Source organism: Aquarana catesbeiana, linkage group LG11 (assembly GCF_042186555.1).
Source record: "Aquarana catesbeiana isolate 2022-GZ linkage group LG11, ASM4218655v1, whole genome shotgun sequence".
Lineage (NCBI taxonomy): Eukaryota > Metazoa > Chordata > Amphibia > Anura > Ranidae > Aquarana > Aquarana catesbeiana.
This window is the reverse complement of record NC_133334.1, coordinates 219,638,876-219,665,102: the sequence shown is the minus strand read 5'-3', so window position 1 is coordinate 219,665,102 and position 26,227 is coordinate 219,638,876.

Genomic DNA, 26,227 nt, shown 5'->3' with positions numbered 1-26,227 from the left:
CATTTTTTGGGGGAAATAAAATAGTTTCCAAATATTATAGGTTTGTTAAGACATTACAACAAAGAATGTTTGCTATGGAAAAAAAATAGGCACTATGACAGTCAAATGCTGTTCCAAAAACATTGTACTGGGTGTAGAGTTCTGGTTAAGGCAGAAGAGAAATTATAGTTGGACCAAGGGATCTCTCCATGAGGTCATTACAATAGGTTGTATTATATTTTCTTTGTCAAGTACAGTAAAATATCAAAAATAGGGTTGTTTCTGTCCAGACCGCTAGAAAAATTAACATTTGTTTATTTAAAAAAAAGATTTAGCATGGGAGGTTTTTAGGCTATTCACTCCCAGTGCAGTATGATCCTTTTATTGTGATCTGTCACAATCTCATTGTTAATAACTGTCAATAAGTGATCTTGAAAACTGCAAAACCATAAGAAGTTCTTCTAACTTCTCACTCACATCATTATCATAACCATGGTAGGGCTCATTATATTTTATATCTGTCACAGTGTTATGCAGTATCCCCTTACATAAACCTTTCCTCTGCCAGTAATTCTGTCAAGTAATTTAAACCATGAATCCCCCAGACAGGTTGCTAGAAATAATAAAAGAATATATATATAAATATATTTTATATATATATATATATATATATATATATATATATATATATATATATATATATATATATATATTTCTGTGCAAATGTTTTAGGCAGGTGTGAAGAAATGCTGTAAAGTAAGAATGCTTTCAAAAATATATATCTTAATTGTTTATTTTTTATCAGTTAACAAAATGCAAAGTGAGCAAAGAGAAAAAAAAATCTAAATCAAATCAATATTTGGTGTGACTACTTTTTGGGTTCAAAACTGACATCAGTCCTGACACTTGCACACTTTTTACACTTGCACAAAGTCAGGGACTTTGTAGGACTAGTCAGGTGTATGATTACCAATTATACCAAGTAGGTGCTAATGATCATAAATTTCATATATACATCAAGTTGAAGCAGCTGTGTAAGAGGCTAAAAACTGTGTGAGGAACAGCTAAACTCTGCTACTAAGGTGAGGTTGTGGAAGACCGTTTCATGTCACAAGTCAAACACCATGGCAAGACTGAGCTCAGCAACAAGACACAATTTAGTTATACTGCACTCTCCCAAGCAAATATTTCAAAGCAGAATAGGGTTTCAAAATGTTCTGTTTAAGCTCTTTTGAAAAAGCACAAAGAAATTGGCAATGCTAAGGACCATAGATGCAGTGGTTGGCCAAGGAAACTTATGATAAAAGACACATCGGGTTTACTTCTCCTCAACATCAGAAGATGTCCAGCAGTGCCATCAGTACAGAACTGGCAAAAACCAGTGGGACCCAGGTACACCCATCTACTGTCTGGTAATGTCTTGCCATAAGTGGTCTTCATGGAAAATATGTGGCCAAAAAGCCATACCTCTGACGTGGAAACAAGGCTAAGCGAATCGACTATGCATTAAAACATAGTAGACTGGGGCGCAGAAAAATGTCAGCAGGTGTTCTGGACTGATGAGTCAAAATTTGAAATATTTGGCTGTAGCAGGAGGAAGTTTATTGGCTGAAGGGCTGGAGAGAGGTACAAAAATAGGTGTCTGCAGGGAACAGTGAAGCATGGGGGAGGTTCCTTGCAACTTTGGGACTGCATTTCTGCAAATGGAGTTGGAGATTTTGTCAGGGTCAATGATGACCTCATCCCATCATGCCATACCATCAGGGAAGTGTTTGATTGGCCCCAAATGTATTCTGCAGCAGGACAATGACCCCAAACATACAGACAATGTCATTAAGGACTGTTTACAGCATGAAAGAAAACAAGGAGTCCTGGAAGTGATAGCTTGTCCCCACAGAGCCCTGTCCTCAACTTCATCGAGTCTGTCCGGGATTACACGAAGAGAGGCTTTCTAAGTGATTAAATCTCTTTGCTACTGAGAAATGTAACAACTCGTTGGCATTAATCTCATCTACATCACACTGAAATGTGCTCCTAATGAGATTAAATATCTCTGTAACAAAGAGATTAAGAGTCCATTTACATTTGTACAGTGTGTTAATGCACGTGTGTTAATGCACACGTTAACATGCATTGATTTAGGACAACCCATTGCAATCAATAGGCTTCCAACCCATGAAAACATCTGAAAAATGTGGACATGTCATAACATTTTTGCAATAATGCACTATAGGGCGATGACATATATGTCACATACATGAAATGCATGTGTGTTGCCTTAGTGCTTTGCAAGGCTATTCAAAATTAATCATAAAAAGATCAAAACATATAAACATGCAGTGCTGTGCTTGTGTAAATTAATCAAATAAATGTGTCACACAACACCAGTGTGCAGGCAGTGAAAATTGAATAAGTCCAATAGTCTCTTGTGGTAAATCCACACTTTGTGCTTCCAGTGTCCAAAAGCTTATTCCTAATCGGACCCCAAAGTGCAGCGTGTTCCACCACCATCCAAATGACAGACGCTCACCGCAATGCCTATCTGGTAACAGATTGGAGCATAGCACATAAATAATGAAAAATCCTTTACCGTCCATCTGGGTAACTCTCAACTCAGATAAATCCCTCGTATGACACAATCATCAATAGCCAACATAAAAAGAAAAAGAAATGCTCCAATGGTGTGGCACCATAAAATCACAAATTTTTTTAGGGATAAATCTACTCACAAGCATTAATTAAAAACCAGCATATAACATCAAGTGCCTCCAGGGAACATCGGTCAGCCTAATATAGATACTGCATACAACCGCCCAAATCCAAGCAAACAGCTCACATCAACATCCCCTGACCGCATTGCTCTGTTCCTGAGGTCACTTCCGGTACATGCCAAGCCACACTCCAGTGAGCTTCACCATTTCCCACTTTGTCCAGGGGTTCTATTCAAAATGAATCTCAACACATGTAATGGGCATTGCCATGTGTTGCAGTTGCCACAACACATAGATGTAAATTGACCCAAAACTTAAATCTTAAAAAAAATGTAATATATTGAAGCTTACCTGACTTGGGGTATGGTTGCTGCATTTGTTTATTTGTTTTGTGCTTTTTTGCTTTATTTCCACCTGCTGAAACTGTAAATAACACACTCGTTTCTTTCTTTTCTACACTCGTTCCTTCTCTTTGTAAGGAGCTATGGTTGCACATAGGTTGGACTTTCATAATGTTACCTTTGCGATTCTCTATGTGGTGGATTGATGGGACTAGCAGTTTACACAAGAAGGATTAGGAATTTAGTGCTTTATTTTCAGTTTACAGGACGTAACAAGGATGCTGCACTGCTGGCAAGATCAACAGACATTTTCTGCACATGCTGAAAATGTTGTTAGCCTGGGAAATGAAAAACAAATTCAGCCACCACATCTAAGAAGTGCTAAGCTGCAATATATATAACATTTTTGTTTTTAGGTTTAAATGCCCCTGAAGGCCTAGTCCAGAAGAACATTCACACCACAATGCAGTGTGTTGCAAGCAAAGCAAGCATTGTCATATCCTGAAGTGCATTAAGTTAGCCAGACCATTTCTTTTTGTTTTTCTACATAACTATTTATTCAACTTAAAATGATTGTAAAGTCAGAAGGTTTTTTTATCTTAATGCAGCAGCCCCCCTCAGCCCCCCTAATATTTACCTGAGGTCCTTCTAGATCCAACGATATCGCAGTAGTGTCTCGGCTGCCCACTTCCTCTCCCCATTGGCTGAGACAGCAGCGTGGTGCCATTGGCTCCTGCTGCTGTCAAAGTCAGACAGTCAATGAGGAGAGAAAGGGGGCGGACCGGTCCACGGCTCTGTGTCTGAATAGACACAGGGAGCTGTGGCTTGACTTGAGTGCCCCCATAGCTAGCTGCTTGCTGTGGGGGCACTCAACAGGAGGGAGGGGCCAGGAGCACCAAAGAGGGACCCGAGAAGAGGAGGATCTGAGCTGTTCTGTGCAAAACCACTGCACGGAGCAGGTAAGTATAACATGTTTGTTATTTTTAACTAAAAAAAAATTAGACTTTACAATCACTTTAATAGCAGGATCATAGACTAAATGTATTAATCATTCATCTAACTGGGCGTCTTCTGCAATCAAGATATACACACAACATAACGATAAAGGTCTGAACCGTAAATGGCCAATCGGGTTCAAATAGATTTTGTAGCAGCTTCATGATGGAGTGTTGATTTTGTTGTGATATGTTTTAATAGATTAAATAATGAAAAAAGGAGAATTATTTTTGGCCTTTTACCAGTTTTGGTTTTCTACTGTTGCCGATATTTCCCAAATGTGCAGAGTGGGGTAATCGTTGCATGGGGCATTCTGTGTGAGGAACTGTGTGGTTGTCCCTCTATGCAGCATCCTATTCTGCACATAAATGTTTTCATACAGTGAGAAAAAAAAAAGTTTTTTGGTTAAAAGGATGCAGCATTTGATTTTCTGCATTCATTCAGTACGAAGGCATCCCATGCCAAAAAATAAAAGACCTGTTTTTCTAATTTACCTGAAACACAGCAAGACACTGCATTATTATTGCAAAAAAACACTGATTTTAAATCAAGATATATGTGCCTTGGATCCAGAATCGTACTGTTTTTTTCTGGTGCTTGTAGTTTCTTACTTCCAATCTTTACAGATACAGGCAGTACATCATCTCTGTATGCAATATATATTGATATCAGCATAAAAACATATATATTTTTTGCAAAGGTTATGTTTCACCACCTGTCTCTCTCCAAAAGAATCAACTGGGGCAACAAATTATAACAAGTCTTAACAATGATTATAATTATCTTAAAACACTAGTGTTTGCTTTCCTTGCTTCCACATATGCAAAAAAAGGTTTATTTTTTCTCATTTTTATGGATAACTAAACTGTATATAAACCATAAAAACATATAAAATATCAGTTTTAAAATGTGTATAGTTTCCCTTTTATGCCCAGCTAAAATCTCAATCCAAATCATACAAATAAAATTAGGATACAGCCAAGTAGATTAAATAAGCTGTTTGAAGTTTGGAATAAATTGTTCCAAACTACGGTGACAAACCCAATCAGAATATAAGAGGTGGTGGTACCTCTCTAGGTTTCTCAAGAGCAGGCAGTGAGAGGTCAAACTGCAATACATTAATGTTTGGGATCAATTAATTTATTTTATAATAAAAATCTATAGACAGTTTCTTCTGATTTTAAATCACCAGCATCCCTTTATTGCTGCAGTGCTTCACCCAAAAGGGGAAGTTCTGCTCTTCCTCCTCCTCCTCCCCTCCTCCTCTGTCATATTTGGAACATTGGGGGGGGGCTGTTAACTAGCTTTGACAGGTACCCACTGCCACTTCCACTCGGACCACCTAGGCCAGGCATGTCCAAAGTCCGGCCCGTGGGACAATTGCGGTCCGCATTTAGGTTTCAAACGGCCCCAATGGTAATTTGGCTATATATATCTTTTGTGGCCCCCGATGACTCCCCAAGCGCCGCGGGGGGCCACAAAAGATATATACCAATATTTATTTATATATATGTGCCTTGGAGAGGACAGGGAGGGGGCGGGACGAGCGCCGACAGAATACATACAGTGGGAATTTTTCTGTTTACACGACGGCCTGTGTAATAGGAAGTCCCGTCTCCTGGGCTGCCATTGGACGACTGTTCCATCTATCATAGAAGGCGGGACTTTGTATTAAAGAGGCCGCCGAAAAAACAGGAGATTCCCCTGTATGTAATCTGTTGGCGTTCGTCACGCCCCCCTCTCTGTCCCCTCCGAGGCTGCAGATGGACATCTATAAGGCTGCACTGATGGCAATGGTAAGGCTGTATTCATGTCTATGGTAAGGCTGCATTCATGCAATAGTGAGGCTGCATTCATGCAATGGTAAGGCTGTATTCATGCAATGGTGAGGCTGCATTCATGCAATGGTAAGGCTGTATTCATGCAATGGTGAGGCTGCATTCATGCAATGGTGAAGGCTGCATTCATGCAATGATGAAGGCTGCATTCATGCAATGGTGAAGGCTGCATTCATGCAATGGTAAGGTTGCATTGATGCAATGGTGAGGCTACATTCATGCAATGGTAAGACTGCATTCATGCAATGGTGAGGCTGCTTTCATGCAATGGTGAGGCTGCATTCATGTCAATGGTGAGGCTGCATTCATGCAATGGTGGGGCTGCATTTGAGGCTGCATTCATGCAATTGTGAGGCTGCATTTATGCAATGGTGAGGCTGCATTCATGTCAATAGTGAGGCTGCATTCATGCAATGGTGAGGTTGCATTCATGCAATGGTGAGGCTGCATTCATGTCAGTGGTGAGGCTGCATTCATGTCAGTGGTGAGGCTGCATTCATGTCAATGCTGAGGCTGCATTAATGCAATGGTGAGGCTGCATTCACGCAATGGTGAGGTTGCATTTGAGGCTGCATTCATGTCAATGGTGAGGCTGCATTTGAGGCTGCATTCATGGCAATGGTAAGGCCGCATTCATGGCAATGGTAAGGCTTTATTCATGGCAATGGTAAGGCTGCAGATGGGTAATTAGGCTGCATTGATAGGCACTGACCATTATTTTGCTTCACAGGTCTTTATTTAAAATTGAATTTTTTTTCTGAAACTACCCTCTTAACCACTTCCCATCCCAGCCATTCTAAAATGATGGCCACAGGAACACTTTGTCCCTCTGGGCGGCCGTCATGTGACGTCCTCGGTTTCCCGGCATTGTAGGGGGCGCGCGCGCTCCGCGTCAATCAGGAACCCATGCGCGTGCCTGGCGGCCGCGATGTCCGCCGGGCACCCACGATTGCTCATCACAGAGCAGGAAAGTGGATCTGTGTGTTGGAACACACAGATCCACGTCCTGTCACGGGAGAGGAGACCGAGCGTGTGTTCCTAGTATATAGGAACACCGATGAGTCTCCTCTCCTCGTCAGTCCCCTCCCCCCACAGTTAGATTCACTCCCTAGGTAACACATTTAACCCTTTGATTGCCCTCTAGTGTTAACCCCTTCCCTGCCAGTGACATTTACACCGTAATCAGTGCATATTTATAGCACTGATCGCTGTATAATTGTCAATGGTCCCAAAATAGTGTCAAAAGTGTATTTTTTTCGGGAGTGTGACATTGCGGCGGACGGATCGTCCGCCGCAATGTCTTACTCCCGAAAAAAATTGCAGATTGCCGCCATTACTAGTAAATAACAAAATAATAATAAAAATGCCATAAATCAATAACCTATTTTGTAGGTGCTATAACTTTGGCGCAATCCAATCAGTATAAGCTTACTGCATTTTTTTTTGACTAAAAATATGTAGAATACAATAAACTGAGGGGAAAAATTGTTTTTGTTTTTTTTTTAAATTGGGATATTTATTATAACAAAGTAAAAAATATTGTGTTTTTTTTTTCAAAATTGTTGCTCTTTTTTTGTTTATAGCGCAAAAAATAAAAAACGCAGAGGTGATCAAATAGCACCAGAAAGCTCTATTTGTGGGGGGAAAAAAAATGACTAAAATTTAATTTGGGTACCACGTCGCACGACTGCACAATTGTCATTCAAAATGCTGAAAGCTGAAAATTGGCGTTGGGGTGAAAATGCCCTGTATTGAAGTGGTTAAAGTGAAGGTGCGTGTTATATGCCGATAAATATGGTATATCCAAATAACAAGCCCAAGCTCATCCTTAGTCCTGAGCGGTGCTCAGGGATTCGCGGAACCAATTCCTATCGGGAAAACTGATTGTCTGTATGCTGTTCTGACGTACCAGAAACGACGCATGCTCTGAAGCAAGTATGAGACGGAAGCTATTGGCTACTGGCTATTGAACTTCCGTTTTCTAGTCCCATCATATGTGTTGTTCTGGACGGTTGGAATTTGGTGTGACCGTGTGTATGCAAGAGCTTGAGCGGAATTCTGTCAGAATTCTGTCGGAAAGACCTTCAGAGTTTATTCTGACAGGAAAAACTGTCATGTGTACAGGGCATTAGACCAAATTTTAATGGTTCAAAGAATGTCAGGCAAAATGGTTGGCCCTCACGCATGTTCACTTCATCAAATCTGGCGCTCTTTGAAAAAAGTTTGGACACCCCTGACCTAGGCGATCTCTCCCCCCCACCCCCACCCCCACCTGCCTACAACCTTCTGGGACATCACAGGTTCCAGAAGGCTGTGGTACCATTCACAAATCGCAGCGCAGTTCACGCATGCACAGTGGACAGGAGGCTGTGAAGCCCCAAGGAGCCACAGTCAGCTGCCCACAGTTAACATGCCAGTGCAGGGGACAGAAGAAGAAACCGGCTCAGTTGAGGGCAGCGCTGGATCCCTGGAAAGGTGAGTGTCTGTTAATTAAAAGTCAGCAGCTACAGTTTTGTAGCAACAAAGTAGAACAAAAAAAATATATATATTTTACGGCTTATGCACACGGGAACAGAGGGCTATTCACGGTCAAGAAGCAGCATATTCCTGCACCCAGGAGACACAGGTGTTTCTGTACAGACGTGGCCAATAGCCTGTACAAATCAATGACAGGCTGACAGATGCTGCGGCTATTCAGATGTAACCACACATTCAAGTCACCCTAGATGCACACTGGTCTGCTCATCTATTCCCGTATGAATGTATCTGCTCGGATGTGGGCTTACATCAACAAAAGAGACCTATCTGAGGAAGAACACAGAATGTAAGTAAAACCCAGGATAAAAAAAAGAAGCAAATAATAGAACTAATAATATATAAAGAGATAGAAAACACTTGCACTTCACAGGGAAAAGAAAGTAAAGGAATTTTTAAAGTAGTTAATGTAGATTTGAAGAAAAAAGAAGAAAAGTTATTTGAAAAAGGGCTAAAGTTTGCATCAAATAAGAGATTAGATAAGACTGTTGCTGTACACCCGTTTGTGAGGAAAATTAATTAAAAAAAAAAATTTGGATTAAAGATTGCGCAAAAGGTAAATATAAATAGTAACGTATTTACCATTCTAAAAAAAAAAAAAAACCTTGTGTTTTTTTATTGAAGAAAACACAGGCAATGAATGTGTGGAGGTTTTCAAAAAAAGTGGTTCTTTTTGGTTCTAGAGGCTCTTAAAATGAAAAATATAACTAGTAATAGTATGTCTAAGGAAAACATTGAAGGAATTATAAATTTGAGGTGATAGTGTAATAAAACCAGCAGTTAAGAAAGGGGGACTAGTCATGGGGGAGGGGGGGGGGGGGGACAAATATGAAAAAGCAGTAAAAAAGACAATTAAGGGATTGTAATCCCTTAATTATATAAGGATTTTAATCCTCATATAAAATGAAGGAAAAACATTAAAGAAGAATGAATATAAGAAAGTCTTGAAAATATAGCTTAGAGAAGGGAAAGAAAAATGATGTAATAATTAAAAAAAAAATGTATTATTTACATTTATTATTATAATATAAAGAATACTAACATACATTTAATAAACAACAAAATAACATTTTGTTGTTTACTAATTGTTTACAAGTATAAAACATTAACTCAGTATTCATTCATTTATATATGGTATATGTATAGCACATATTGATTTATTATTAATCATTGCTCATTGTACATGTGGATATATTAGGTAATTTACCACATATTATTCACAGTATATTATCAATCCAATAGCACAACACTATGGGGTTGATTTACTAAAGGCAAAAAGACTGTGCACTTTGCAAAGTGCAGTTGCACACTGTAAGAGCAGTTGCTCCAGAGCTTAGTAAATGAGCAGAAGCTCTGCTGACTTTCATCAACCAATCATGTGCAAGCAAAAATGTATTTTTTTTATTTTCCTTGCATGTGATTGGGTATTCTTTGCAAAGCGAAGCTTTACCTCATTTACTAAGCTCTGGAGCAACTGCCCTTGCAGAGTGCAATTGCACTTTGCAAGGTGCACAGTCTATGGCCCTTAGTAAATCAACCCTTATGTTTCTCTTTATTATCTAGTACTTTTTGGAAGATTGTGAATCACTCTTCAGAGGACTGTGAATCGCTTTTCAGAGGACTTTGTCATTGTTTTTATTTTTTTCATTTTGTTGTTGTTTACTAATTGTTTACATAATTAAGCACAAAATATTAACTCATTATTCATTCATCTATATATGGTATATGTGTGGCACATATTGATTTATTAGTAGTCATTGTCCATTGTACATGTGGATATATTAGGTCATTTACCACATAATATTCACAGTATATTACCACTCCAACAGCGCAGCACTATGTTTCATTGTTAATTTTCCTTGTGGTTATGGTATGACCTCTCAGTGCTTTGCAACAGTTATTTAGTTGTAGTTTTTTTTCTTTATACTTACTTTATAATGATACTTATGATACTTACTTGATAATGATAGTGTAATAAAACCGGCAGTTAAGAAAGGGGGACTACTCATGGGGGGGGGGAGAACAAATATGAAAAATCAGTAAAAAATGCAATTAAGGGATTTTAATCCTTATATAAAATAAAGAAAAGACATTAAAGAAGAATGTAAGAAAGTCTTGAAAATATAGCTTAGAGAAGGGAAAGAAAAACGATGTAATGATTTAAAAAAAATGGATTATTTAAATATAAAGAATACTAACATTTTGGTTCTATATGTTTTACGGAAAGTACATAAAGATGAATTCACCCCATCCATTCTGAAGAGCGGTATCGGGCATACACTCCATTGCAAGTAGAATTTAGGCGTTTATAGATATTTTCCTTTAGCCGCTAGTGATGTAACTATACCTTTTATGGGACTCAAGTGATATCATTAAAGCTATGGAAGGTTTGAGTTTAGTCCAAATATGTTTTTATTTTAATTGTTATATAGCGGATTGTTATATACACTAGATCCCCATGGTAAATCAAAATAATTTATAAAAGGATACTTAGGAGAAAATTTGGATGTGGAACAAACGACAAAGTGTTTTTAATCTATTGATTTTACATTGAAATGTAACTACTTTGGTCTAGTGGGGAACTCTACAGCTGGTTATGGGATGATCTATGAGGGAGCAATCCCTCCCCACTTTTTGAATTTGTATGTAGGTAAATTTGAAAAACAGAAAATAAAAACGAAAAAAATCATTATCCAATTCCCCCATCCAATTATAAAAAGTCTTACCATGATTATAATTATCTTAAAACACAAGTGTTTTACTGTCTTGCTTTCATCACATATGCTAAAAAACTTTTTTTTTTCTCATTTTTTTTTTTGGATAACTAAATTTTAAATAAGCCATAAAATCACATAAAACATTAGTTTTAAAATGTGTAAAGTAAAACAAAAAGTGAAAATTAGACCAAAATCTTTATAGTTTCTCTTTTATTCCCAGCTAAAATCTCAATCCAAATCAGAAAAAAAAAATTAGGATACAGCCAACTAGCCTGAAACAGCTGTTTGACGTTGGGAATAAATGGCTTTGTATTAGGCTGTATCACATTTATCAATGTTTCACCTCACAACTTGTGTATTGGAGCTTGAATACATCTATTGATGCATTTTTAGTGGGATGCCACAAAGAACATTGCTTACTGCCAATAAAACATTCCACATTCTAGCATTCTTAAAAACAAAATAGATTAACCACTAAGCCACCGCCCACCGTCATATGACGGCGGGACGAGGCTTCTGTTGTTCTGGGAGGACGTCATATGACGTCCTCGCCCTCCCAGCCACGCTGCGTCGCTCGGGACCTGGTGCACGTGCCCGGCGGCCGCGATGTCCGCCGGGCACCCGCGATTGCCGGGTAACAGAGCAGGAGCGTGGATCTGTGCATGTAAACACAGATCCACGTCCTGTCAGAGAGGAGAGGAGACCGATGGCGTGTCCCTTGTACATAGGGACACCGATCGGTCACCTCCCCCAGTCAGTCCCCTCCCCCCACAGTTAGAATCACCTCCTTAGGTCATACATTAACCCCTCGAGCGCCCCCTAGTGTTAACCCCTTCCCTGCCAGTCACATTTACACAGTAATCAATGCAATTTTATAGCATTGATCGCTGTATAAATATGAATGGTCCCAAAAATGTGTCAAAAGTGTCCGATGTGTCCGCCGCAATATCGCAGTCACAATAAAAATCGCAGATCGCCGCCATTACTAGTAAAAAATAAATAAATAATAAAAATGCTATAAATCTATCTCCTATTTTGTAGACGCTATAACTTTTGCGCAAACCAATCAATATACGCTTATCGCAATTTTTTTTTACCAAAAATATGTAGAACAATACATAATGGCCTAAACTGAGGAAAAAATTTGTTAAAAAAAAAAAAAAAATTGGATATTTATTATAGCAAAAAGTAAAAAATATTGTGTTTTTTCAAAATTGTCCCTCTTCTTTTGTTTATAGCGCAAAAAATAAAAACCGCAGAGGTGATCAAATACCACCAAAAGAAAGCTCTATTTGTGGGGAAAAAATGATAAAAATTTCATTAGGGTGCAGTGTAACATGACCACGCAATTGTCATTCAAAGTGCGACAGCGCTGAAAACTGAAAAATGGCTTGGGCAGGAAGGGGGTGAAAGTGCCCTGTATTGAGGTGGTTAAGTAGAAGCAACAATGTTGCAGAGGAAAATTTATTTCAGAGAAAGATAAATTTCATTTCAACATTAAAGCGGAGTTCCACCCAAAAATGGAACTTCTGCTGATCGGATTCCTACCCCCCCCCCCCCTCCGGTGTCACATTTGGCACTTTTCAGGGGGAGCAGATACTTGTATAATCCAGGTATTTGCTCCCATTTCCAGGCATAGATCACCGCAGGCTCCGCGGTGATCTATGCCCGGACACACAGGTCCCAGAAGACAGCAGGGACCAGTGAGGATGCGCAACGCGACTCGCGCATGTGCAGTAGGGAATCAGGCTGTGAAGCCGCAAGGCTTCACTTCCTGATTCCCTTATCGAAGATGGCGGCGCCTCCACCCGAGAGCTGGGGGACAGATCGGCTTTGGGTAAGGACATCGCGGGCGCCCTAGACAGGTAAGTGTCCATATTGTAAAAGTCAGCAGCTGCAGTATTTGTAGCTGCTGACTTAAAAAAAAAAAAAGATTTTGGCGGAACTCCGCTTTAAAAGGATTTATTTGGGCAAGTTACAATTGTACCATTAGAATCAATGGCTAAAACCTGCATTGGATTATAATAGCACCGATTTTCACTCCCAAAAAATGCTCTTTAACACAGCGCTCATTCTGGTATTTAGTATAGCGCCCTGTAAAAAAGACATTGAAGCTAAAAAGAGAGATATTCGCAGGTCTGAGCATGCTCAGTTGTGTTGGCACCTAGTTGTACAAAAACTGAGAATTTATCTCTTCTCAGACTTTTAAAGATATTTCAGTGTAGTAATCACTTTTTCACACAGTTTAAAAGCAGATTACCTTTAAATAATATACTGCATATTTCAGTACCATTTAGGCAATTATATCACGCTCTAAACAATATTTCCATGTAATGCCCCGTACACACGGTCGGATTTTCCGACGGAAAATGTGTGATAGGACCTTGTTGTCGGAAATTCCGACCGTGTGTAGGCTCTATCACACATTTTCCATCGGATTTTCCAACACACAAAGTTTGAGAGCTTGCTATAAAATTTTCCAACAACAAAATCCGTTGTCGGAAATCCCGATCGTGTGTACACAAATCCAACGGACAAAGTGCCACGCATGCTCAGAATAAATTAAGAGACGAAAGCTATTGGCTACTGCCCCGTTTATAGTCCTGACGTACGTGTTTTACGTCACCGTGTTCAGAAGGATCGGATTTTCCAGCAACTTTGTGTGACCGTGTGTATGCAAGACAAGTTTGAGCCAACATCCGTCGGAAAAAATCCTAGGATTTTGTTGTCGGAATGTCCGATCAATGTCCGACCGTGTGTACGGGGCATTAGGGTTTGGGCGCTATTTGGTTTCAGGGAACTATAATAAATTAGATTCTGGGAGTATTTTTGTTACCAGCGCTATAGTGAATACCGTTTTAGCGCTAATTAGTGCTAATTCAGGTAATTAGCGCTAATTAGCAATGCAGCGCTACAGTAAATGACCCCCAAACAGTGCTTGTTATTCCATTTGTAATAAAAAATAAAATGTAAAAAAGCAAGTATAGTTTATTTACTGAATAAGCTGTACTTTTATTTCAAGCATAATACTTTTATATACTCTGCATTTCACCTTCCAAGTTTAATAAAATGGCTTTCAATTTGTAAAACTACTCTATACTAAATTTTCTTCAATTTTTCCCAAAAAAAATTATTTTTTTCTGGCAAAAAAACAGGGAAACGTTTTTCCCATGGCTTCAAAATTTCTGGAAATGTTGTTTATCCCTTGTGATAGCAATAAGCTTGATAAAAATTTTTTTACAACTTCAATACTGGCCACTTTTACCCTCTTCCTGCCCATTCCTATGTGACTTGATTCAGAACTACCACAGCCATCACCTAAAATTCCTATGGAATCTGTATTAACCTCCCTGGCGGTATTCCCGAGTCTGGCTCAGGGTGGATTTTCAGTACCAAAAGCAGTAACCTCAAGCCAGACTCGGGATCGCATCGCAGGATCCAGGAAGAGCTTACTTACCTTGTCCCCTGGATCCTGCGATGTCTCCCCATAGTGTGAGCGAGCCGTCCTCCGCTCGATCTATCACAGTGCCCCGGCTCCGTTCCCTGCGAGCGTTGCTACGCACGGGGAAGGAGAATGGCGCCAAATTTAAAAAGTAAAACACGCACTACATATACAGTACACTGTAATTTTACAGATTACATTACTGCATCAATTTATTTCAACTCCCTTTTGTCCCTAGTGGTTTCTGCAGTGCCCTGCATGCAGTTTTATATTATAAAAACTGTTCTTTTTGCCTGGAAACTGGAGATTGTCCATAGCAACCAAAACCATCCCTTTACATCAAAAGCAGGTTGAGACCAGCTAGAAAACAGCGATAATAAATTAGAATCACCTGCAGAATTGAGCAATAACGATTTGTGGGGAAATCTGTCATCAAACACTAAAAGTAACGACAGCGACAATTCTGTAACTGAGCAAATTTCAGTGTTTTTGATTTGATTACATTATTGAATCATTTTTATTATTATTATATTATTATTTCTTATTATTTATAGTTATTTATTATATTATAATTTAGGATTTCGTGTTTCAAACTTTATCATACCCGGGATATCTACTAGATTCTTGTTTGGACAGATTTAAGTGTGTTATTCCTAAGAATTACAGGCCTACAATATAAAACACCAAATTTCCATGAAAAATAATGGTACCGCTTTCAGCACCAAAAATCTGAAATAATCATACTGCCAGGGAGGTTAACCATTTCAATATTGGACACTTTCACTAGCCCTTTATGCCCCTGGCCAATTTTCAGCTTTCACCGCTGTCACACTTTGAATGAAAATTATGCGGTCATGTAACACTGTACCCAAAATATTTTTTTTCACACAAATAGAGCTTTCTTTTGGTGGTATGTAATCACAGCTGGGTTTTTTATTTTTTGCTAAATAAGCAAAAAAAGATCAAAAATTTTGAAAAAAAAAGAGTTTTTCTTTGTTTCTGTTATAAAATTTTGCAAATAAATAATCTTTCTTCATAAATTTAGGTCAAAATGTATTCTGTTACATTTCTTTGGTGACAATAACCCAAATCACTATTTATTATTTAGTCTGTAGAAAAATACCACAAACGATGGTGTGTATATATACTGTATCTGAAAATTGATCAATCCTGATGTACTAAAACCCTATCTAATTTCTTGAGGCCCAAAAATGCCAGGACAGTACAAATGCCCCCCAAATTACCCCTTTTTGGAAAGTAGACAGTCCAATGTATTTAGAAAGAGGCATGGCGAGTTTTTTGAAGTTGTAATTTTTTGTTACAATTATTTTGAAAATGAAGAAATAAAAAATAAAATAAATTCACAAATTTATTATATAACTGGTATGGCGGTGATCAGGGACACTGTGACCGGTTAGCTATGTGTGTGTGTCGCTCAGACTCGGTGAATGGGAGGTATACAAGTAGGTGTCTCTGCAACTGCTGCTGAGATTGCCTGCAGGGGATGGTGCCCTTCTTGGCTCCTGCATCAGCTCAGAAAGAACAGGGACATCCCCATGACTAAACTCCAGGGGGCGGAGCAAAACACGTTCGGGGCGTGGCCTGGTCAGAGTGCAGGCTGAGGTTGCCAATCCACTCACCTTCACAGGATTTTTTAAATGTGCGGCATACAGGGGTTACCCTTCTTCTTTCTGATCAGGGACACTGAGTGGTGACAGCTAGGGATGAGCTTCGTATTCGAATTGAACGCATGTTCGACTCGAACATTGCCTGTTCGGTCGTTCACCGAATTCCGAACATTATGGGCCGTTCGCGCCAAATTCGAGTGGCGAGTCACGGCCCATAATTCACTGCGGCATCGCAGTGCATTGCTGGCTGATGATTGGCCAAGCATGCACTATGACCCGCATGCTTGGCCAATCACAGCGCCATCTGTACAGAGAGCCGTAATTGGCCAAAGCCAGGGTGGCTTTGGCCAATTATGGCTCAGGGGGTTTAGTACACGCCCCGCACTATATAAGGCCGCCTGCACGGCGGCCCTGTCTAGTGTGTTCCGGCGTTGAGAGAGAGATAGATAGACAGAGAGACAGTGTAATTTGATTTAAGTTAGATAGAGTAGGCAGGCGAGTCAGTTAGCTGCACTTACAGTGTATTATGTATATATATACATCCTGGGTGTTGTATACATATATATATATATATATACACTGTATTCAGTTTAGCTAGATCAGTTCCTGTTATTCTCTTCCTACTACTGACAGGCAGGCAGGTGTTTTTACAGTATTTACAGCTACCTGAAGAAAATTGCTGGTGTTCTTCTGATCCTATTAGTCCTATTTGCTACAGCATTTACAGTTAGTGTAGTGTGTCCTATGCAAAGTGTGCACCTAAAGCTACCTGTAGAAAATTAGTGTTCTTCTGATCCTATTAGTACAGTACCGCAGGCAGTTGCAGTATTTACAAGTTAGTGTAGTGCGTCCTCTGCACGGTGTGCACCTAAAGCTACCTGAAGAGAATTAGTGGTGTTTTTCTGATCCTATTAGTACAGTACCACAGGCAGCTGTAGTATTTACAAGTTAGTGTAGTGCGTCCTCTGCACAGAAAATTAGTGGTGTTCTTCTGATCCTATTAGTACAGTACCGCAGGCAGCTGCAGTATTTACAAGTTAGTGTAGTGCATCCTCTGCACAGTGTGCACCTAAAGCTACCTGAAGAAAATTATTGGTGTTCTTCTGATCCTATTAGTACAGTATCACAGGCAGCTGTAGTATTTACAAGTTAGTGTAGTGCGTCCTCTGCACAGTGTGCACCTAAAGCTACCTGAAGAATATTAGTGGTGTTTTTCTGATCCTATTAGTACAGTACCGCAGGCAGCTGCAATATTTACACGTTAGTGTAGTGCGTCCTCTGCACGGTGTGCACCTAAAGCTACCTGAAGAAAATTAGTGGTGTTTTTCTGATCCTATTAGTACAGTACCACAGGCAGCTGTAGTATTTACAAGTTATTGTAGTGCATCCTCTGCACAGTGTGCACCTAAAGCTACCTGAAGAATATTAGTGGTGTTCTTCTGATCCTATTAGTACAGTACCGCAGGCAGCTGCAGTATTTACACGTTAGTGTAGTGCGTCCTCTGCACAGTGTGCACCTAAAGCTACCTGAAGAAAATTATTGGTGTTCTTCTGATCCTATTAGTACAGTACCACAGGCAGCTGCAGTATTTACAAGTTAGTTTAGTGCATCCTCTGCACAGTGTGCACCTAAAGCTACCTGAAGAAAATTAGTGGTGTTCTTCTGATCCTATTAGTACAGTACCGCGGGCAGCTGTAGTTTTTACAAGTTAGTGTAGTGCGTCCTCTGCACAGTGTGCACCTAAAGCTACCTGAAGAAAATTATTGGTGTTCTTCTGATCCTATTAGTACAGTACCACAGGCAGCTGCAGTATTTACAAGTTAGTTTAGTGCATCCTCTGCACAGTGTGCACCTAAAGCTACCTGAAGAAAATTAGTGGTGTTCTTCTGATCCTATTAGTACAGTACCGCAGGCAGCTGCAGTATTTACAAGTTAGTTTGGTGCGTCCCCTGCACACTGTGCACCTAAAGCTACCTGAAGAAAATTATTGGTGTTCTTCTGATCCTATTAAAACCACAGGCAGGCAGCTACAGTATTTACAGTTAGTGTAGTGCATCCTCTGCACAGTGTGCACCTAAATCTACCTGGAGACAATTGCTGTTGTTCTGCTCCTATTAATACCACAGGCAGGCAGCTACAGTATTTACAGTTAGTGCACTGTGTCCTCTGAACAGTGTGCACCTAAAGCTACCTGAAGAAAATTAGTGGTGTTCTTCTGATCCTATTAGTACAGTACCGCAGGCAGCTGCAGTATTTACAAGTTAGTTTGGTGCGTCCCCTGCACACTGTACACCTAAAGCTACCTGAAGAAAATTAGTGGTGTTCTTCTGATCCTATTAAAACCACAGGCAGGCAGCTACAGTATTTACAGTTAGTGTAGTGCGTCCTCTGCACAGTGTGCACCTAAAGCTACCTGGAGACAATTGCTGTTGTTCTGCTCCTATTAATACCACAGGCAGGCAGCTACAGTATTAACAGTTAGTGCACTGTGTCCTCTGAACAGTGTGCACCTAAAGCTACCTGAAGAAAATGAGTGGTGTTCTTCTGATCCTATTAGTACAGTACCGCAGGCAGCTGCAGTATTTACAAGTTAGTTTGGTGCGTCCCCTGCACACTGTACATCTAAAGCTACCTGAAGAAAATTAGTGGTGTTCTTCTGATCCTATTAAAACCACAGGCAGGCAGCTACAGTATTTACAGTTAGTGTAGTGCGTCCTCTGCACAGTGTGCACCTAAAGCTACCTGGAGACAATTGCTGTTGTTCTGCTCCTATTAATACCACAGGCAGGCAGCTACAGTATTTACAGTTAGTGTAGTGCGTCCTCTGCACAGTGTGCACCTAAAGCTACCTGGAGACAATTGCTGTTGTTCTGCTCCTATTAATACCACAGGCAGGCAGCTACAGTATTTACAGTTAGTGCACTGTGTCCTCTGAACAGTGTGCACCTAAAGCTACCTGAAGAAAATTAGTGGTGTTCTTCTGATCCTATTAGTACAGTACCGCAGGCAGCTGCAGTATTTACAAGTTAGTTTGGTGCGTCCCCTGCACACTGTACACCTAAAGCTACCTGAAGAAAATTAGTGGTGTTCTTCTGATCCTATTAAAACCACAGGCAGGCAGCTACAGTATTTACAGTTAGTGTAGTGCGTCCTCTGCACAGTGTGCACCTAAAGCTACCTGGAGACAATTGCTGTTGTTCTGCTCCTATTAATACCACAGGCAGGCAGCTACAGTATTTACAGTTAGTGTAGTGCGTCCTCTGCACAGTGTGCACCTAAAGCTACCTGAAGACAATTGCTGGTGTTCTCATACTAATAATACTACAGGCAGGCAGTTGATTCTGCTAGCTGCAGTATCAGTTTATATATACATCCCAGCTTTGTGCAGCTACATCTCACTGCAGGCCATTAGTATGATTAGAAGGCCAACAAGGAGAGGCAGACAGTCACAAGCCAATAAAAGAGGGCAAGCAGGCTCTGTGTCTAGAGGCAACAGTGCTGGTCGTGGAGACGGTGCATCCTCATCAGCACGTGGCCGTGGGACACGCTTGTCCTTTTTTTCGGCAGCTGGCCGTGTTGAGCCGCAACATACGAAAGACTTGGTAGAGTGGATGACCAAGCCGTCCTCATCCTCCTCATCCATCACCCAGACTCAGGGCACTTTGTCTGGCAAAGCAGCTGCCAATGCGGCCTCTTCCCTTGGCTCAATGGCATCAGTCACTCCTTCCCTAGCCCCACCATGACCTCCTGAGGAGTCCCCCGAACTGTTTGACCACAGTGTTGGGTACATGCTCCAGGAGGATGCCCAGCGTTTTGAAGGCTCCGATGATGGTACCCAGCTAGAGGAAGGCAGTAACGTGAGCCCAGAGAGAGGGGGTGCCCAAGAAGGACAGCAATCTGGCAGTCATGTTCCCCCAGCTGCAGCATACTGCCAGCTTTGCTCCAGTGACGAGGAGGGAGGAGATGATGAGGTCACTGATTCAACGTGGGTGCCTGACAGGAGAGAGGAGGAGGAGGAGGCACATCACCAACGAGGCAGGATGCCCTCCAGGGGCCAGCTTAAGGGCAGCACACCGACTGCATTACACCGCAAAGCTCCGCATGTGCAGGGCGCTGCTGTCTCTGCGCATTATTCCAAAAGTTCTTTGGTGTGGGCCTTTTTTGAGACGAGTGCATCAGATCCCACCGCTGCTATTTGCAATATATATCTCAAGCGTATCTCTCGTGGCCAAAACATCTCCCGCTTGGGCACCACATGCTTGACCAGACATATGTTGACCTGCCATGCAGTTCGTTGGCAAGTGTACCTAAAAGACCCACACTAAAGAACAAAGAGGACCTCTCCTTGCTCCTCATCAGCTGGGATCTCCAACCCCACTATACCTTCAGACCTGCACTGAGAGGAATGAAGGTGTAGACTTAGGTGTGTCACAGCCATGTACTTGGGGGCAATCTGCTATTGGTACACCAACATCAGATTGTACCAGGCAAATTTCCCTGCCCCAGCTGCTGCACCACCGAAAGAAGTTTGCTCCCAGCCATCCACATGCCCAGCGGTTGAATGCTAGCTTGGCTAAATTGCTAGCACTTAAACTGCTGCCTTTTCAGTTGGTAGACTCTGCCCCGTGAGTTTGTGGAATGTGCAGTTCCTCAGTGGCAGGTTCCCAAATGCCACTTTTTCTCAAGGAAGACGATCCCGTCTCTCTACCGGCATGTGGAAGGCAATGTCTTGGCCTCGCTGGACAGGGTGGTCAGCGGTAAGGTGCATATTACCGCTGACTCATGGTCCAGCAGGCATGGACAGGGATGTTACCTATCTTTCACCGCGCACTGGGTGACTCTACTGGCAGCTGGGAAGGATGCAGGACAAGGTGCAGTAGTGTTGGAGGTTGTTCTGCCCCCACGCCTCCAAAATACTACTAGTGGTGATTCTGCCACACCTCTCTCCTCCACCCCCTCCTCTTCTTCTTCCTCCATGGCCTCTTCCTGTGATTTGACTTTGGAACCAGCGGTGCTCCGTAGGCATTCAAGGGGCTACGCAAGCACGCAGGCCAAAAGATGCCATGCGGTGCTTGAGCTGGTGTGCTTGGGAGACAGGAGGCACACTGGGGCAGAGATTCTGTCAGCTCTGCAGGGGCAGGTTCAGAGGTGGTTGACGCCACAAAACATCTTCGGGAGGCCTCGCAGAAAGGTCTGTGCAACGGGAGAGACTGTCCTGCATCCAGCGTTCTTTCGGAACGCACATTCAGTGCTGCTGGAGGTTTTGTAACCGATCACAGGGTGCGCCTGTCCACCGACTTGGTCGATTGACTGACCTTCATAAAAATGAATCAGTCTTGGATCACCACCAGCTACCAAGCACCTGATGCTGATTTAACCGAATAATTTTTTTTGAAAAGTCAGATCCCTTAAAGACTGCCTATGCTGATGCTGAGTGACTATCCTGTTATGCTGAGTGACTATCCTCTTCCTCTTCAATGATCATGCTGATAGCTTGTAAGAATATTTTTAGTTCTGGGCGCCGCCACCAGTGGCCAAGGCCCAATTTTTCAGCCCCTGTTTAACAGGGGCGTGTAATTACAATTTTTGATGCAATATTTTGCAAGGAGGGTTCATTGCTGCACTCAACTAGAGTATTTGTGAGGGGTTGCAGTGTTGTGGCACCGGCACCAGTGCCTAAGGCCCAATTTTTCAGCCCCTGTTTAACAGGGGCGTGTAATTACAATTTTTGATGCAATACTTTGCAGCAGGGCTCGTTCCTGCGCTCCAACTAGAGTATCTGTGAGGGGTTGCAGTGTTGTGGCACCAGCACCAGTGCCTCTTCCTCCTCAATGATCATGCTGATAAAAAATATAATGGTGACCCGCGCAGTGGAAATGAAGAGATGTGATTTGCAGTAAATTTCAGGTGAACTGGAACTTCTGCCCCCCAGAATGCAATCACCACTTGAGGTGGGGAGAGCTGAATTGGAAAGTAAAGTGTGGGTGTGGCGCTGTTCCTTTTTATATCTTAAGTGATCTGTAGTGACTTGTTATTTGAGTGGGTGGTGATGGTGATTCTAATAGTGTTAGCAAACTTTATTGGGATGTAAAATAAACCAAATAAAAATGAATATAGTTGGATAAGAAATTAAAATGAAAATAAAATTAAAATGAGATCAGACAAAATCACGTCAGCTTATGGTTATTCTGACCTTATATAAATGATAAGAGTGCTTACATGATACACGTTTGAAAGTGTTGGTAAAGTTCACAACCTTATTAAATCAAATACAAGGGGGTGGGGGAAGGGAAGGGAGGGGGAGGAAGAGGGAAGGGTGCAAAGGGGGGAGGAAAAGGGGTGGGTGAAAGGATGCACAACGTTGAGATTGTTCCAATTATCCAAAATTATTAAAAACCTTTCATAAAAAGTGCACATGTGCATTTGCTGAGAAAATTGGTCAACGTAAAAAAGTCCTTTTATCCCACAATAATATTCAGTGCAATAGTCTTTATTCTTGTTTCCTTAGTAGTGATATTCTTAGTTTTATTGGTGCCAGTGCTATTAGGATCTTGTGCTCTTAATGTGCAAACACTCACCAGCTGTCTTCACCCCTGCTGGGGTATCAGGCAGTCACAGTCTGTGCCACTGTGCGGCAGCTCCTGGCGATCTCAGGATCGTGGTAGTATTTCACATAAAAAGAGAAGGGATGCCCATAGTGTGAAACCATTTAAAAGAAATTTATTTCAAAAAATGAACAGTGGTACTCACATTTTAAAAGTTCATATATGCAAAAAAGTAAAATCCAGGTCGTCTGCTAGAAATCTGAGTTGTTTCGGGAGACGCAGATTAGGCCATGCCCTACGCGTTTCGTCATTGGACGTCTACGGGAGCGTAGCGTGACCTCTGCTGTACCTCCCACCCTTATATAGTGTGCGGCTTATTATTCTACACCTGTGTTGTGGGCATCCATTTGGCTTGTGTTATCTACGGACTGAAGTCCGCTGGCGGCCATTTTGTCAGTGTTTTTGCAGACCGTAGCCCGTATATGTTTCCAATATGCCGCAGTATTACAAGCGAATTAAGGTCCATCGGCGGCCATTTTTCCTATGCTTTTGCAGACTGTAGTCCGCGTGTGTGTCGAAAATGCTGCTGTATTGCAGGCATGTCGGGGTCCGACGGCGGACATTTTTCCTGTGTATTTGCGGACAGAAGTCCGTATTTGTGTCATACATGCTGTAGTTTCATGGTATAGTTGGTGTTTTAAAGATACCTCTACAATGATTTGTCGGTAATTTGGAAAGTAAAGTGTGGGTGTGGCGCTGTTCCTTTTTATATCTTAAGTGATCTGTAGTGACTTGTTATTTGAGTGGGTGGTGATGGTGATTCTAATAGTGTTAGCAAACTTTATTGGGATGTAAAATAAACCAAATAAAAATGAATATAGTTGGATAAGAAATTAAAATTAAAATCGGCATCACATATCGGCCATCGGCCACCGCGATTTCTAAATATCGGCATCGGCCAGAGAAAAACCCATATCGGTCGACCTCTAGTTGCGATTGTTCCAATTATCCAAAATTATTAAAAACCTTTCATAAAAAGTGCACATGTGCATTTGCTGAGAAAATTGGTCAACGTAAAAAAGTCCTTTTATCCCACAATAATATTCAGTGCAATAGTCTTTATTCTGGTTTCCTTAGTAGTGATATTCTTAGTTTTATTGGTGCCAGTGCTATTAGGATCTTGTGCTCTTAATGTGCAAACACTCACCAGCTGTCTTCATCCCTGCTGGGGTATCAGGCAGTCACAGTCTGTGCCACTGTGCGGCAGCTCCTGGCGATCTCAGGATCGTGGTAGTATTTCACATAAAAAGAGAAGGGATGCCCATAGTGTGAAACCATTTAAAAGAATTTTATTTCAAAAAATGAACAGTGGTACTCACATTTTAAAAGTTGTTTCGGGAGACGCAGATTAGGCCATGCCCTACGTGTTTCGTCATTGGACGTCTACGGGAGCGTAGCGTGACCTCTGCTGCACCTCACACCCTTATATAGTATGCGGCTTATTATTCTACACCTGTGTTGTGGGCATCCATTTGGCTTGTGTTAACTACGGACTGAAGTCCGCTGACGGCCATTTTGTCAGTGTTTTTGCAGACCGTAGCCCGTATATGTTTCCAATATGCCGCAGTATTACAAGCGAATTAAGGTCCATCGGCGGCCATTTTTCCTATGCTTTTGCAGACTGTAGTCCGCGTGTGTGTCGAAAATGCCGCTGTATTGCAGGCATGTCGGGGTCCAACGGCAGCCATTTTTCCTGTGTATTTCTGGACAGAAGTCCGTATTTGTGTCATACATGCTGTAGTTTCATGGTATAGTTGGTGTTTTAAAGATACCTCTACAATGATTTGTCGGTAATTTGGAAAGTAAAGTGTGGGTGTGGCGCTGTTCCTTTTTATATCTTAAGTGATCTGTAGTGACTTGTTATTTGAGTGGGTGGTGATGGTGATTCTAATAGTGTTAGCAAACTTTATTGGGATGTAAAATAAACCAAATAAAAATGAATATAGTTGGATAAGAAATTAAAATTAAAATAGAATAAAAATGAGATCAGACAAAATCACGTCAGCTTGTGGTTATTCTGACCTTATATAAATGATAAGAGTGCTTACATGATACACGTTTGAAAGTGTTGGTAAAGTTCACAACCTTATTAAATCAAATACAAGGGGGTGGGGGAAGGGAAGGGAGGGGGGGAGGGGGGAGGAAGAGGGAAGGGTGCAAAGGGGGGAGGAAAAGGCGTGGGTGAAAGGATGCACAACGTTGAGATTAGAGGTCGACCGATATATCGGCCGATATTTGGCTTTTTTTACTTAATCGGCATCGGCAGATTGTGCTGATAAAAAAAGCCGATTATAACTTCAGCGGGACTTGCAAATGACTTCTGTAATAGAAGTCAATTGCAAGTTGTCTGAAGGTTTCTTCTCTCCTCCTCTGGGCAGCCTGCCAAATCTGATAAGAAGATACATTTGTATCTCTTCAGGTTCTTTTATCAATAGACTGAACTCCGTGTGTAGAAGTTCTCAGTTTAACCATTTAAAGACTAAATCTTTTTTGACGTTTGTTGCTTACAAGTAAAAATTCTGTATTTTCTGCTAGAAAATCACTTGGAACCCCCAAACATTATATATTTTTTTTAGCAGAGACCCTAGGGAATAAAATAGCGGTTGTTGCAATATTTTATGTCACACGGTATTTGCGCAGTGGTCTTTCAAACACAATTTTTTAAAATAAAATACACTAATTAAAAAAAAAATAAGCAGTAAAGTTAGCCCATTTTTTTTCGTCCAAAAGTTTTGGTTACCTGTTTTTGTGTATTTAATATTTAAGATATAGTTATTTTTATTTTAATCTAAATTCTACATACAAGTGAACTGATTGGAGGTTTGTTTTGTTCAATAAATGTTTAAATGTAAAAAATTTTCTGTATCACTTATTACTTAAGGTTGCTTTCACACTGGAGCGGGCAGGCGTTGACGGTAAAACGCTGTTAGTTTTAGCGGCGCTTTACCATCATTTTAGCGGCGCTATTCGGCTGCTAGCGGGGCGCTTATAACCCAGCTAGCGGCCGAGGAAGGGGTTAAATGCGCCCCTGAAGTGCTGCTGCCGAAACGCTTTACAGCCGCTTCGGCAGCGGTGCGCATTCATTTCAATGGGCAGGAGTGGTGGAGGAGCGGTATACACCACTCCAAAGACATCCTGCCAGCGCATCGCCTCAGTGTGAAAGCACTCGGAATATCACACTGAGACTGTAGGGAAGCCGTTTTACAGGCACTTTACAGGTGCTATTTTTAGCCCAAAAGCGCCTAAAAAAACGCCCCAGTGTGAAAGGGGTCTAACTGTTAGATTTTATGAGATGAAGGGGGAAAAAAAAAGACAAAAAAAAAAAACCGGCCTAATATATCGGCCCAAAAAAATCGGCATCACATATCGGCCATCGGCCACCGCGATTTCTAAATATCGGCATCGGCCAGAGAAAAACCCATATCGGTCGACCT